Below are 16313 nucleotides of genomic sequence, written 5' to 3' on the forward strand. Positions count from 1 at the left end.
CTTGCTGGATTCTGAAAAAGATCGCATGATGGGAAACCTCAGAATTCTTGTTTTATCATAGCTGATAACCCTCTTTTATGGAGGGGAAGGGCACCAGGATTTGGCGATAGGTAATTGCCCTAAAGGAACCCCAGAACTTGAGGTCTGGAGATGTTGTCTTCTAATTTCCGATCTTTCAAGATGTGAGGACTGGTCGAGACAAGGCAAGGACCAGGACTGGATTGCTTCCCACCAGAGGGGCCCAGAGGGCCAACCACCCCATGGTGGAGACCACTGAGCAGGTAGCAGAAGGCTAGATTAAGAAAAGGAGGTAAATCTGGAAATAACAAAGCGAAGATAAGGAGAGACAACCAACACAGATGTTTCCAACGCAGGCAAAAGACCAAGTTGGTAGGTGCAACTCAGGGGCTTGAGAAGCCCTTGTCCTTGAGAAGGTCAAAAAAGGAGTGCTTGATCACGTGGCAGGGGAGGCACTCCTTAGGGGATAGTGTTCAGACACACTCACTTAGTGAGTTCAGTGGCCTCTTCTTTTCCGTGGGCTTTTTTTTTTTTTGCTCAAAGGCGTTGGATGGAAGGCCATCTCTCTAAAATATTTGAACTTCGATCCACCACAAAATGTTGACTGTGTTAGAAATTTTCACCCCACCATGGGAAAATGGAACATTCCTAGAAGCTACAAATTGGTGGCTAATTTAGGGGGCTGTTACCTTTTATGATTTTACAAATGAAACCAGATACCCCCTTATACTAAAAAATTAGAACATTCTTCTTTTTTTTTTCTTTTTAGCTTTTTGTTTGTTTGTTTGTTTTTGTTTTTCGGCCACACCCATTTGATGCTCAGGGGTTCCTCCTGGCTAAGCACTCAGAAATTGCCCCTGGCTTGGGGGGACCATATGGGACACGGGGGGATCGAACTGCGATCCTTCCTTGGCTAGCACTTGCAAGGCAGACACCTTACCTCTAACGCCACCTCTTTTTTGCTTTTTTAAAATTTATTTGAGAGACGCTTTTGGACTACACCCTATGATGCTCAGGGTTTAATTCAGACTCTGTGATCTGGAATCTCACTCTGGTGGGGTCAGGGGATGATATGAATTGCTGGGTATGACACTCAGTTGGCCGATTGCTAGGCAAACTCCCTATTCGTTGTTTTATTGAACTGGTACCATGCTCCTTTTTAATTCTGTTTCATTTCTTCATTCATTCATTTATTTGTTTTTCTTTGGGGGGGGTATGTTAGATAATACTCAGGGCTTGCTGCTGACTATACACCACAGGAATCATTCATGACTATTGGTACGGACTTTATGTCCTTTGTTGTTTCTTTAATTATTTTTTAATTTTTGGTTTAAAATTTTAAAATTTAAATCTGACTACTCTAAAGTTGTTTATGATTTTCTTTCAGTCTTACAATGTATACTACCCTTCATGCATGACTGTTTTCCCCACCAATGTCCTCGATTTTCCTCAAACCCTCTCCACTGGCTGCCTCTGGCATTCATTTTGCTCTCTCTCTCTCTCTCTCTCTCTCTCTCTCTCTCTCTCTCTCTCTCTCTCTCTCTCCTCTTTCTCTCTCCCCTCTCTCTCTCCCCCCTCTCTCTCCCTCTCTCTCCCTCTCTCCCCCTCTCTCTCCCTCTTTCTCCCCCTCTCTCTTCCTCTCTCTCTCCCTCCCTCCCTCTCTCTCTCTCTTTCACTGTCTCTGTCTGTCTCTCCGTTTTTCCTCTTTTACACACTGTAGTTTACACCATTGCTAAAATGAAGGAATTCCTTGCACATCACTTTATCAACATCCAACACTCATTTTTTTTTAACAAGCATTCAATTCCAACTATCATTGTTATAGTCATCTTTGTCTGCCCCAACTGCACAACTCCATTATTTGTGGCTATATTTCCTACCAGGGATTGGTTCTCCTGGCCTTCTTTTCTATTGTCTCAACTCTTCGAGATAACGTAACACTTTGATTTATCTGTATGACATCTTTGTTGCAAAACTAATGTAGAATTCTCCAAAAGTTTAAACCATTATCAAAGTATAAATATGCATAAGAAGGCTTAGGAACTTCTAAAGCAATAAATCCTTTGCAGGCAAATTAGGTCACTAGGGTCAATTTTTTATTTTGTGGTGACTGATATTATTTTGTTATATGCCTATTATATTTTGTTATATCCCTGACAAGTATAGGTACAAATACACTAAATAAAATATTGCCAAAATGAACAAAACAAGACACCATAACCAAGCAAAATTAATTCTGGGATATGCTCATCATGGTTTAAGAGAAAATGGTTAAAATGGTTTCACTTAAACTTTAATTGGTTTAACTAAAAATGGCAATTTTACCCAAAGTAATATAGATATTCAATGTAGTTCCCATAAAAATACAGAGGATATTTTTAAAGACAAACAATATGTTGATAAATTTTACATTTGAGTAAATTCAAACACTTAAAAATTATTGGGAAAAATATTTTCCCCCAAAAAATAATGTTATATAGCCAAGGTAAAAATGACAATGTGGTATCAGAATGAGGGCAGATTTACATACCAATAAATTAGAATACAGAGGCCTCTGAATTGAGATAAATTTTAAAGTATATAGTTTGTGACAAAGGAGTTAGGAGTTTGAATTAGAGAAATACCTCATTAGTAAAAGGTGTAGAAACACTTATCAGTCACATATGAAAAAATAAACTCAGTCAATTCAAAATGAATTCAAGATCTTAATATCATATCTGAGTTCATATTGTGCATTGGGAAAATATAGGCAGAACCCCTCATGGTGTTGGATCTAAAGGCATCTTCAAAAATTAAGTGCCATTGACTATGCAAACAGAAGCAAAGGGCAACATATGGTTTACCTTCAAATTAACATCAAATTAAGAAGCTTCTTCATTATAAAAGAAATGAAGTTCAGGCCAGCTCCATAGACTAAGTCTTTTCTCAAATGAGCTATCAACAGGGTTATGAAAGATCACAGGTTCACTGGTCCATACAGCAGAAATCTGGCTGTCTCAGGAGGAGAGGACAGGACAAGCCTCCACCCTGCTGAAGCCATGTCTGCTGCCTCTATCACTCACAATCATCATTTTCCCAATGGTCTTGCATCATCACTGACCCTCTACACTTCTCTTTGGAGACACCAATCTGACCAAACTTCAGGTATGCTATTTCTGGGACTGATGTAACCAAGGTTTTTGGTTAGCGAGTGCATGAAGTCCCTCCCATATTCCTTCTAAGGACCCTGGCAACTGCACCATGAATGTAAATTCAATTACTATATGGTCTGGCTCCATAGACTCACCCTTTTCTTGAACAAAATATAAACCAAGCCATGAGAGATCATGGGTACACTGTTGCACTTGGCAGAAAGCTGATCATCTCTGGTGGAGAGTGTGGGACAATACCAAACACCCTTTGCCTCCATCATTCTAATCACCATTTTCATGATGGCCCTGCCTGATCACTGACCCTCTGAATTTTCTTAAGTTGCACCAATCTGACAACACTTCACGTTGTTGGACTGATACCACAAGAAATGCCTCTAAAATTCATAGTATCAGTAATAGTGCTACGAAGTTCTGAACAAATTCATAGATTTAATGCTGTTATTCTTTTAGAAACACACCAATTTAACAGAGTAGACAGCTAACAAGAGTCATTGTATTAATGACTTTCTGGAAGATACAATAATTTTCACAAATGTGCTTGCTACTGTACTTTTTTTCTATCTTTTTAAATTATCTTCTTTATTTTTCAATAAAGTTACTTTTACTTATCTGGAAACATGTATTACAATCAACTATGTCAACTATGAAATACATTTTAAATAAAAATTTTATATATAAATAATAAGATGAAATGAAGATCAGAAATAGAAAGATACTGTACAGAATCAGAGACAATATTTTACCAACTATTCTAAGAAAAATGTTTAATTTTCAAGATATATAAAAAATTAAGTATTGATTAGTAAAATAAAATGTCCACTCATCAAACATGGTGAATGGGCCACAGAGAGAATACAGAGGGGAAGGCACTTACCTTGCTCATTGCAGATTTAAAAGAGATCCCTAATTCACCAACTCTTCCAAGTATGATTCCTGAGTGCAGAATCAGGTGCAACCCCTGAGCATCACCTAATGTGACCCATAAACAACTAAAATTATGGGAGATGATGAACAGAAACTTCATCTAAGACACCAATATTCAGTATGAAAAGAATTTTCTTCATAATTTAATATCAAGAAAATGCAACTCAAAACAGGAAGATATACCAGTTTGCTTCAGTTAGAATGGCACACATAAAAAAGAACATTGGCATGCATATAGCTAAATAGGATATTCACTTCTATTATGAAAGTCAACTGGTCCAATCTATTTAAAAAACAATATGGACACATAAAGAAACTAAGAATGATTTCCTATATAACCCCCTTCCAGATGTTCCACTTCTTGACATCTATTCTAATAGCCCAAATGTTCTATTCCAAAAAAAGCATTTGAGTTTATAAATTCATTGCAGCACTTTTAACAATTGCCAAAATATAAAAGCAACCTATTGGAATACTACTCATAAAATGAAATGCATTGCTACATGAATGGAACCAGAGCTTATCATAATGAGTGAAGTAAGTCAGGAGAGATATACAAAACAATCTCTTTTATAGAAAATAAAACATACTAGAGAATAATAAAATTCAAAAATTGGTCTATAGACCTGGGTTTACCATATAGTAAAATATGTGTATATGAGGTAAGGGACACTATTTGAAGCAGGGTTAGTGATGAGGAGAAATGACTAAGACAGCAGTGAAGAGAATTGATAATCTGATAGGGTTGAGGTGGTGTTGGAAAGTCTTCTTTATGAAACCCTTTTTTATTGACAGTATTGTAACATTTTCAACCATGGTGACAGAAACAAAAACAAGCCAAATAACTAGCAAACAAATAGAGGACTGGGCAGATAATACAGTGGTTATAGCCTTGAACACAGATAATCCAAACTTGATCCCTGACACCTCCAAATGATTCCCAGACTCTGGCAGGAGTTATCCTGAGTACTGCCAGAGGTGGCATGAACATATATGCATATTTATGTGATATTGGAACAGTAAAGATTTATAAAAATAAGAACAGAATTTTAAATTATATATATAATATATAATTATATATATAGAGAGAGAAACAAAACTGTAGATTCAACTTGATTCAGAAAACTTTATAGAGGTATTAAATTGATTACTTTAGTTTTCTCCCTTTTAGTGTTGGAACTAAAATACATGTAAAATAAAAAAGTCATGATAGCAGAAACACAGTCTGCCAAACCAAGTATCAATAAAAATAATTCAACAGAAAAAAAGTAATTTTCTTCTGTTTTCCTCATTATTTTTATACTTTACATTTTTGACATATTTACTTAGAACAAAAGAATAGAGATGATGGAAATAGTGAGGGCTTTATAGGATAAAGTAAGGTCAAAAATGAACAGAAGTACAATTTTATTTTTATTATTTTTACGTTTTGGAGAATGCTTTTTTTTTTTTTGGTATGTGGGTCACACCTGGTGATGCTCAGGGGCCACTCCTGGCCATGTGCTCAGAAATCGCTCCTACTTGGGGACTATATAGAATGCCAGGGGATCAAACTGTGATATGTACTAGTTTGGCTCACTCAAGGCAGACACCTTACCACTTGTGCCACCGCTCCAGCCCCAAAAGTATAATTTTAAAGCTGAAATTTGAGATAGAAACAATCTCTGAATGTTGAAAACAAAAACAGGGGGAAACTTTCTGAAACCAAAATAAGATCAGTGAAGATATATGTAAGGGTAAGGGACTTTCAAGCCAAATGGAAAAAGGTGCTTAAAATTCATAGGCAGTGTGAAATCACAAACTGAACATAAAGAGGTTTTCTTTTAAAAAAAAAACTGGGGTCAGAATTCTGTTGAAGTGGACACTTTGTAAAAATCTGACTAATGTTTTCCACCTTAAGCAAAAATAATGTGGTTCTTATATTGTCACTCATAAAACTTTCTCACTTATTCATAATTCTGTGCTCAAGGATCATTCCTGGCATAGTCCAGCAGACCAAAAGTAGTGTCAATTGAACCCAAGTCAGTGAAGAACAAGGTGAGTGCCATATTTACTGTACTATTATTCCTGGTGGTGTTCAGCAGACCATATGTAGGTTGGTGATCAAACTTACATTTGTAGCATGCAAGACAGGACTCTGTCAAAATATCCCAATATTTAATAGATATTTTCATTGAATTAACTGTATCCACCATGTAATACTGTTACAAGGAGGATTAGTTTAATGAAAACATTACTTAATGCATCCATCCATACAGGATAGTCACTGTTTTATACTATGAACCATGTTCAATACAATTCAGTGCTATTACATCACTAGGCCACACAGGACACAATATAGCTCTAGAGTTATGGAAAAAAAACATATTCCAAATAAATCATATTCCAAGAAAAATAAATGCGTATGGTAGCTGATTGTTTTACAAATATAAATGGCAAGGTAGTTTCTCAAAAAAGAGTAGGACAACTTGAAAGTGACAGAATGGAACTGAGAGCTGAAAAAAAATATGTTATGTAGTATATAGGGAAATAAAAGAATTCCCCAAAGGGGAAATGTTAATGATTCTGTTCTTTATTCTACTACCAATATAAAATTATTTTATTCCTAAAGAGAATATACCCAATTATATATGTATCTTGAGAAGTTTGTTCCAAGTTTAGTTTGAGGTATCTAAAGTAATTAAAAACTTAAATAGATGGGGGTTGCCATCTGATATGACTGAAACCCAACCACAATCATGTTTGTAACCAAGGTGTTTAAATAAAAAATATTAAAAAAATAAAATATTACACTGTGATATTGTAGTTGAGTGATGGTATTAGACTAAATATATATTTACAAAATTTGTAGAGGGAGGGTAACCAGTACTCTGTTTATTAATTTATTTCTGGGATTTTTTTGCTTTATATATTTTTTTATTTTACCAACTTTATTAAATACATGATTGTATTGGGGTTTCAGTCATGTAAAGAACACCACCCATCACCAGTGCAATATTCCCATCACCAATGTCCCAAATCTCCCTCCTCCCCACCCAACTCCCGACTGTACTCTAGACAGGCTTTCTATTTCCCTCTTACATTCTCATTATTAGGATAGTTTAAAACATAGTTATTTCTCTAACTAAACTCATCCCTGTTTGCAGTGAGCTTCATGAGGTGAGCTATAACTTCCAGCTTTTTTCTCTTTTGTGCCTGAAAATTATTATTGCAAAAATGTCTTTCATTTTTCTTAAAACCCATAGATGAGTGAGACCATTCTGCGTCTTTCTCTCTCTAACTTATTTCACTCAGCATAACAGATTCCATGTACATCCATGTATAGGAAAATTTCATGACTTCATCTCTCCTGACAGCTGCATAATATTCCATTGTTTAATGTACCACAGTTTCTTTAGCCATTCATCTGTTGAAGGGTATCTTGACTGTTTCGAGTCTTCCTATAGTAAATAGTGCTGCAATGAATATAGGTGTAAGGAAGGGATTTTTGTATTGTATTTTTATGTTCCTAGGGTATATTCCTAGGAGTGGTATAGCTGGATCGTTATCACTTGTTTTCTTTACACTCCTTTTCTCCATGACTGAATAATCTGGATAGACCATGTTCTAACTCCTTTTGGCTTCTGTTTGAGTCCAGTTTACAGATAACATCAATATCAAAACTTATACTTCATCCACTTATTTTTTTTGGGGGGGTCACACCTGGTAATACTCAGGGGTTACTCCTGGCTATGCGCTCAGAAGTTGCTCCTGGCTTAGGGGACCATATGGGACGCCGGGGATTAAACCACAGTCCGTCCAAGGCAAGTGCAGGCAAGGCAGTCACCTTAACTCTAGCGCCACCGCCCGACCCTGACTTCATCCACTTTCTAACACCCTTCTGACTCACGTTGGATAACTATTTTTTCAACAATAACTTCTGTGTTTTTCAAAATGGTACATTATCAGATTCTTTAATTATGGACCTCCATGACCATAATTTAATGGAATAGCCCCTAAATCTCCAAACGCTGAATTTTTTTATGGTGGTCCTACACTGACCGTCCTTTATGAAGATTTTCGTGATTAAAGTACTTTAGAAGTATTCTTTTTTTTCTTTATTTTAACATGTACATTTATTTTGTCCCTCGAGCCCCCAGATTGTAGTACATTATAATATTTCTTACACAAAGCAATCCAAAGCCACAAAATTTATGCAACTCCCTTAACATTAAAAGCTGTAGTATTGTTGACACAATTAATCTTAATACAATAATTCATTAAGAATGAGTCAAAGGAGCACAGAAAACTGTGTTAGTGTGGAAATTGTTTGCATAGGCCCAGCAAAATATAGGGGACATGACTTTAGAAGTATTCTTATGAGTTTCCTATAGGACCTGTGATCGAGTGAGTAAAAGTGAGTAAAAGATTAATATCAAAAATGACTCATAAGGTTTGGGGTCCATACAAGGATTGACCATGGTGTCATTTACTGAAATTAGAAATCCAAGAAGAGAACATGTATTAAATATAAAAGTAATATCTGGATATATTAATTTGGGTCATGTTGATTTATGGCTTCCTTTAACACATGTCAATAGTTATGTTAGATAACTGACATAATTATTTAATGTATCTATTCAATTGATGTAGGTATATAAGACTTATAGTTATATATGTAGTTTAGGCAAGTTTCTATCTGACACCAACTATACAGAATGGGAGTCATAGAGCTTTAAGAACCTGAAGATACAAAGCTGGGGTAGAAAAAAATATTTCTAACTCAGGGAAGTGTTTATACCCTGTGCCCACATAAAGTTTAAGTTTCTGTGGGATAAAACTGTCTCTCATCTTTGTGCTTATCTTTCAATAGTATATGTTGATTTTATTTATATTACTTATGGCCTATAAGCAATCCCCTAACACCATGACTAACATAAACTAGTTGCAGTGTAAGTGTCATCTGAGTAAATGAATTTTGTATTATATGTGGATTTTAATTATCCACAATACAAGTGAACATGGAAAACACAGAGAAAGCATTCCAAATAACACCCAACAGACTTAGCTACAACTTTAAAAGTGCCTTTAATGTTCTGTTAGAGAACATTAACTTGCTTTTCTGCCTATACTGCCATTCCAGTCGGAGCAAACTCATAAAGTCATATAGTCCTAGTCCAAGTTTTCAACCCTCAGCTGGAAGTTGTAAGTTTAAACTTGCTAATTTTATTTTAGAAAATTAGATATGAGAGACTTTAAATAACTTGTTTACAGAAATTCAATAAAATAGCAGAGTAAGCTACCATTAGGATCATAAATCTCCTGATATCACAGGTAATGCATTAATTTTTTCCATGTGGATTCTTTCCCTTCATTTTTTTCCTACCCTGGAATGGATGGGTCACAGGAGGGACATTCCCCAAGAAACATTCTTCCATTCATTTTTTTTATCTTTTTAACATATACAATATATAAAAATTATATATTTTTTTTCAAAAATGAAACAACCAAAATTATTATGCACAAATCCAAAGAATTTAATCAGGGTTATAGATTAGTGGGGAAGCATTTGAAAAAAGAACAACAACTAAAAATCACCTAATGAACTGTTGGAGTCAGAATAATGCTCCCCTAAATATGGTCATGCTCTAATTCTTGGAACCTTTGCTTGTGTTCCCCGACCTGTTGAAAGAACTACGCAGAGTGATTAAGGTCAAGATGTGGTGATGGTGAGATAATACTATGAGTGTGGCCTGAAAAATAGGGAGGAGCCTGTAAAGTGAATGAAGGAACCAGAAGCAGAAAGTGTGGGGAGATTTAAATATGTACTTCTGGCTTAAATTATTTCTTATACTTTCCATTGGCCAAACAATCAGATGACATTTATAAACTGAAAAAGCAATAGAACTGATTCCCCTAAGGCTTTCAAGAATGCAGGCCTATAGATGCCTTGAAAAGCCCACTCCCAGAATTGTAAGATAATGATTTTTTTTTAATTTACGGATATTCATTTATTTTAGCAGAAGTAGAAAACCAGTATACTTGTTCAACTCTTTTTCTAATTATCTAGCTTCTTTAAAAGTGAAGAGCAATTCTTGACAACAATATAAAATCATGGTCCAGTGTGGTGGCGCTAGAGGTAAGGTGCCTGCCTTGCTTGCGCTAGTCTAGGATTCGATCCCCTGGCGTTCTAAATGTTCCCCTAAGCCAGGAGCAACTTCTGAGCGCATAGCCAGGAGTAACCCCTGAGCATCACTGGATGTGGCCTAAAAGCAAAAAAAAAAAAAAAAAACAAAAAAAAAAAAAAAACAACAAAAAAACAAAACAAAAAGAAAAACAGAATAAAATAGCGAAAAAGAAAAATACCTACTTTTAAATATTTTAAATACTTGTTATGTGTATTTTGCACACAGATGCTTTGGATTAGGTTGTGACACCCCATGTGGTCCACCAAGCACTACCAAGAGTTATCTCTGAATTTACCTATAATCTAAAGTAAACCCTGAGAACCACTGGGTGTAGGCCCCAAGAAACAACAATAAAGAATTATTTTTAGGTTTTGTTAATATAATGTGTCTTACTAACTTATCACTAGTATGAATTTTTTTCTACTATTTGTATACATATTTGAATCCTTTAAGTTTGTTTTTGGGCCACAAGTTGCAGTACCTAGGGCTTAGTCTTAACTATGAGCTCAGAGATCATTCTTGAAAGGATCTAGGAATCATATATTTGGAACAAATATGAGTCAGAGGCATGACAGGCAAGCTCTTAAATGCTGCATTATATCTTCAGACCCAAAATTAAAAATTATTTGACTTAATTTGTAATATTGCCATTTTCTATGTCATTTCTTATTCATGAGTTCAAACTATTTTTCTATTGTCTTCTTTTATAATCATTAATAATGCTTTATTATTATTATTGTATTCTTTTACACAAAGGATTTGTAACATTCAATAAGGATTGAATTTTTTAAAAATAGGTATTTTTTTAATTTGTTTATTTGTTTTGATTTTGGGTCACACACAGCAGCTCTCAGGGGTTACTCCTGACTCTATGCTCAGAAATTGGTCGTGGCAGGCTTGGGGGACTATATGGGATGCCAGGATTCGAACCCCCATCCTTCTGTATATAGGGCAAATGCCTTACCTCCATGCCATCTCACCAACCCCTAAAAATAGATATTTCTTATACTGTGGTGCCTCCATGCAAACATGGCATACTTCACCACTGAATCTCATCCATTGTCTCAGTATTTTATTGTCATATCTCTGTTGAACATTCACCTTAATCCTTCCACTCTTTGAGGGAGTTGCACACATGTTGTGGCTCAGGAGTTACTCCTGACTCGACACTCAGAAATTATTCCTACAGGGGGCCAAATGGGGTGCCTAAAATCAAACTTGGGAGGGATGTGTGCAAGGCAATCATAATGAATTCATTGGACTATTTCTATAGGTCCCATACTTTCACTTCATATCTCAATTGAACTTATGCTCTTTTATAAAATTACTTTACTTAAACACAGTGGTTATAATATTGTTCATGATTGACTTTCAAACATGCAGTTTACCCACCTTTGTCAGTGCATGTTTCCCAACACCAATGTCTCCAGTTTCTCTCTCCCTCCTCCTGCCTGCCTCTTGACAGATATTTTACTTCTCTCTCTTTCTCTCTCCCTCTCTCATATATTTTTCCACTCTTGACACTGTGGTTTGCATTATTGTTAATGAAGGGATATGTATCATGTCTATTACTTTATCCCCTTTTACTATCCTGTTTTTGTCCAAAGTAATCAGTCCCAAATGTCATTGTAATAGTTATCACTTTTCTACCCTATTTGTGGCAAGCTTCCAACCATGAACTGGTCCTTTTGACCCTCATCTCTGTTGTTTCTAGATATTACTACCATACTATCTTTTTTCCTTATATCCCACAAATGAGTGATATTATTCTATGTTTATCCCTCTTCTTTTGATTAATTTTACTCAAAAAAATAATCTCCATATCCATCAAAGTATAAACAAACTTCATGGCTTCATTTATAGCAGCTGTGTAGTATTTCACTGTGAAGGTGTACTACAGTTTCTTTAGCTACTCATCTGTTCTCAGACACTTAGGTTGTTTCTAGATTCTATTATAAATAAAGCTGTGACAAACATAGGCTGCAGAGGCTTTTTTGCAAGGTGTTTTGGGGTTCCTATAGTATATTCCCAAAAAGGGGAATTGCTGGATCATATGGAAGCTTGATATTTAGTTTTATAAATAATATATATATATATATATATATATATATTGTTTTTCAAAAAGGCTGAACCAGTCTACATACTCCCCAGTGAATGAGAATCTCTTTCTATACCAATCTGTGCCAGCACTGGTAGCTCTTATTCCTTATAAAGTGTGCTAGTCTCTTTGCTGTGAGATGGTGCCTCATTGTTGTTTTGATTTTCATCTCTTTGATGATTAGTGATGTAGAACATTTTATGTGTCGTTTGGACACCTGTGTATCTTCTTTGAGGAAATGTCTGATCATTTTCTCTCTCCATTTTTGAATGGGTTTAGATGTTTTTTTTTCTTACTAAATTCTATTAGTACCTTGTATAAGATATTATTTTCTTATCTGATGGTATTGGGTGAATAATTTATTAATTCTCCAGATACTGATTCAAAAATGTTTGTAAACTCAGCAATATAACTACTTACTCCAAATTTGTTTATGTGGATGTTAGACTATAAAATGCTATCCTGACTCATTTTTCAGATACCCACACTATAGCTATAATCATTAAATTATGTTTAATATATGATTTAGTGTCTTTCTCAGTTATTTACAAGGTTACTTTGTATCTTATGATAGTTAAAAATCATCTAAATGAAATTGGACGTTATTTTTGAATTCCAGTAATGTAGAAGCAAATGTTTTATAAACAGTAATTTTTATTCACATCAACATGTGTTATCTGTTGCTTCATTTGTCAGTACTATAATATGAAGTTCAATCAAACTTAATGCTTGAAGAAGTCATCACAATAATTATGTGTCTAAATCTAGAGTCATAAATAGTACCAAATCTATTGTCATGACAGTAGTGCTAGTGTTTTTTATTAAAATGGTAGCAGTTCTTTCTAGCTGACAATTACAATAGAGCAATATGAACAAGATAGAATTTTCCTAAAAAGTTTTTTTGTTGTTCATATAAGCACAAACATATTAAGTGTTACCGATCCAATTGCTACTTTACTTATTGTAACAAGATTTTTATCTATATTGTGATTCACATATCTCTGTTTTTTTACTCAAAATATTTTTATAAATTCACACATTATTCACATAAATAATTCCAGCCAAATTTCACAGCTTTCAGGTATATATGGTTTATAATATTTTATTTTTACTTGTGTAGGAAAAAGTACAAGTGAATTGAAACTCAAACAGCTCTATTCAGTGATAGGGACTGATGGGGGACGATACCTGGTAATATCAGGATCAAACTGGGGTAGCCTAAATCTGAGGCAAATACTTCATAATATCTCTCTGGTCCCTTAAGTTAGGTTTAAATGCTATTGAAACTGTAATCATATATTTAGTAACATTTACCCACCAACTGTGATGATCTTGTTTTTGGTATATCTTGAACATCTGTTCAGATTATTAATTTATCTACTCTCTCAGCTCTGTGTGTAAAAACAGCACCTATACTCACTGAAATCGTATTTCAGAGAGAGTATTTAGTTTTCTTAAATGCTGTTGAGTGAATAGAGTGAGTAGAATTGAAACTTGGAGCTAGGAAGAACAGGATAAAGAAAGAAATTTACTGTTTTCATTTTGTTCAGGGTTTCACATCTGGTAATACCCAGGATCTACCCAGGGTAGATCTGTGCTTAGGATTGATTCCTGACATATTGAGGAAAAGGAGAAGCACATGGTATGCAAGAAATCAATCCAGGGCCAGGAATGTCAGGCAAACATCTTACCTCCCACATTATCTCTCTGACCTAGGAGGAGTTTATCAGACTCTCTAAAGTTTGCACTGTGCCACAATGATATATTTTATATAGCTTTTCCAGAAACCATCCCAGGTGCTGAGCAAACTAACCTGTTCTCCAAATTAACTAGTGAGAGAAGTCAAAGCCCTCACATTTTCTTTTGCTTCCTTCCTTGCTTTTACACTTTCTTTAAAATCCATCCTTATTGGCTAATATCCAAAATATACAAAGCACTGACAGAACTTTACAAGAAAAAAATATCTAACCCTGTTGTGTATGTAAACATTTTTATGGGATTATTATGTTACTGATCCTACCCTGATCGGTGATTGTGCCCTACCCTAGGCTGTGACCTGGCTTTCTGCTCCCACCCTAGGGTAGTACCTGATTCTGCTCCCACCATTGGATTGTATCTGATCCCACCATTGGGTGGTACCAAATTCTGGGGCATAAAAGCAAGGGTCTGTGAAAGTTGAGGGGCTTTTTTACTAAGGCCTATTCTTAGGCCTTTTGGCTTCGGCCTCTTCACGGAATAAGGAGCTGATTTCTTCGGAAGCCTGACTGCCTGTTGGCTTTCTTCCTGCCGCTTTCTCCTCAGGACTGCCTGCTGAACAGGGTCATAGACGCATGGTCCGAGTTGGAGGAGAAAGGCCTCAACCTCCATCCCTCCATCAGTCAACCTCCTCAGGGGCTGACTTACGACATAACCCTATCAAAAAAAAAATTGGGAGAAGAAATGAACAAACGCTTTGTCAAAGAAGAAATACAAATGGCAAAAAGGTACATAAAAAAATGCTCCACATCATTAATTCTCAGGGACATGCAAATCAAAACAACTATGAGGTACCATCTCACGCCACAAAGACTGGCTCACATCACAAAGAATGGTAATAAGCAGTGCAGGCGGGGATGTGGAGAAAAAGGAACTCTTATTCACTACTGGTGGGAATGTCATCTAGTCCAACCTTTATGGAAAGCGATATGGAGATTCCTCCAAAAACTGAAAATTGAGCTCCCATATATCCAGCTATACCATTCCTCGGGATATACCCTAGGAACATAAAAATACAATACAAAAATCCCTTCCTCACACCTATATTCGTTGCAACGCTATTTATAATAACCAGACTCTGGAAACAACCAAGATGCCCTTCAACAGATGAATGACTAAAGAAACTGTGGTACATATACACAATGGAATATTATGCAGCCATCAGGAGAGATGAAACCATGAACTTTTCCTATACATGGATGTACATGGAATCTATTATGCTGAGTGAATTAAGTCAGAGACAAAGAGAAAAATGCAGAATAGTTTCACTCATCTATGGATTTGAAGAAAAATAAAAGACATTTTTGCAGAAATTCCCAGAGACAAAAAAGAAGAGGGCTGGAAGGTCCAGCTCACTATATGAAGCTCACCATAAAGAGTGATGAGTGTTGTTAGAGAAATAACTACATTGAGAACTATCATAACAATGTGAATGAATGTGGGAAGTAGAAGCCTGTCTGGATCACAGGTGGGGGTGGGATGGGGAGGAGGGAGATCTGTGACATTAGTGATGGGAATGTTGCACTGGTGAAAGGTGGTGTTCTTTGCATGACTGAAACATATCTGTAATCAATATGTTTAAATAAAGATGTGTATATATATATATATATATATATATATATATATATAATCCATCCTTACTATCTGTGGAATTCAATCCTGGAAACACAATATCAGTACTCTATTTTTATTGGGCTAAGTAAGGGGAAGACACCCAAGCAGAAATCATAGGGCCTTGGGCTCCTTTAGCTATTTTAGGCTCAAATATATATATCCTGGTTGAGATGGGTGCAAGGTATATTTTCTACCACTTTGAGCTCTCTTTCTCTCTGTTCCCTATTGAGCAGTATTTTCTCACATCCTCTTTAAATTTAATGAACAAAAATGAAAAATGTTGACAGAAGAAGCAAGTTTAAGAATAAGTATTTTGGTGTGATACTCATGGCAGTAGGGGCCAGCAATAGTTTATAATATTTACATAAATATGGAAACAAAGTTGGGCATTCTGAGGGCCAGCGTGATAGTACAGCAGATAGCATGTTTGTCTTCCATGTGACTTACCCAAGTTTGATCCCCAGAACCCCATATGATCCCTTGTACCTAGTTGGCATGATCCCTGAACACAGTGAAATGTGATTCTCAAAAATAAAAGGCTTTAAACTCTGAGAAAGACGCTGAGCGTTATAAAGAGGAAACTGA

Source organism: Suncus etruscus, chromosome 14 (genome assembly GCF_024139225.1).
Source record: "Suncus etruscus isolate mSunEtr1 chromosome 14, mSunEtr1.pri.cur, whole genome shotgun sequence".
Classification (NCBI taxonomy): Eukaryota; Metazoa; Chordata; class Mammalia; order Eulipotyphla; family Soricidae; genus Suncus; species Suncus etruscus.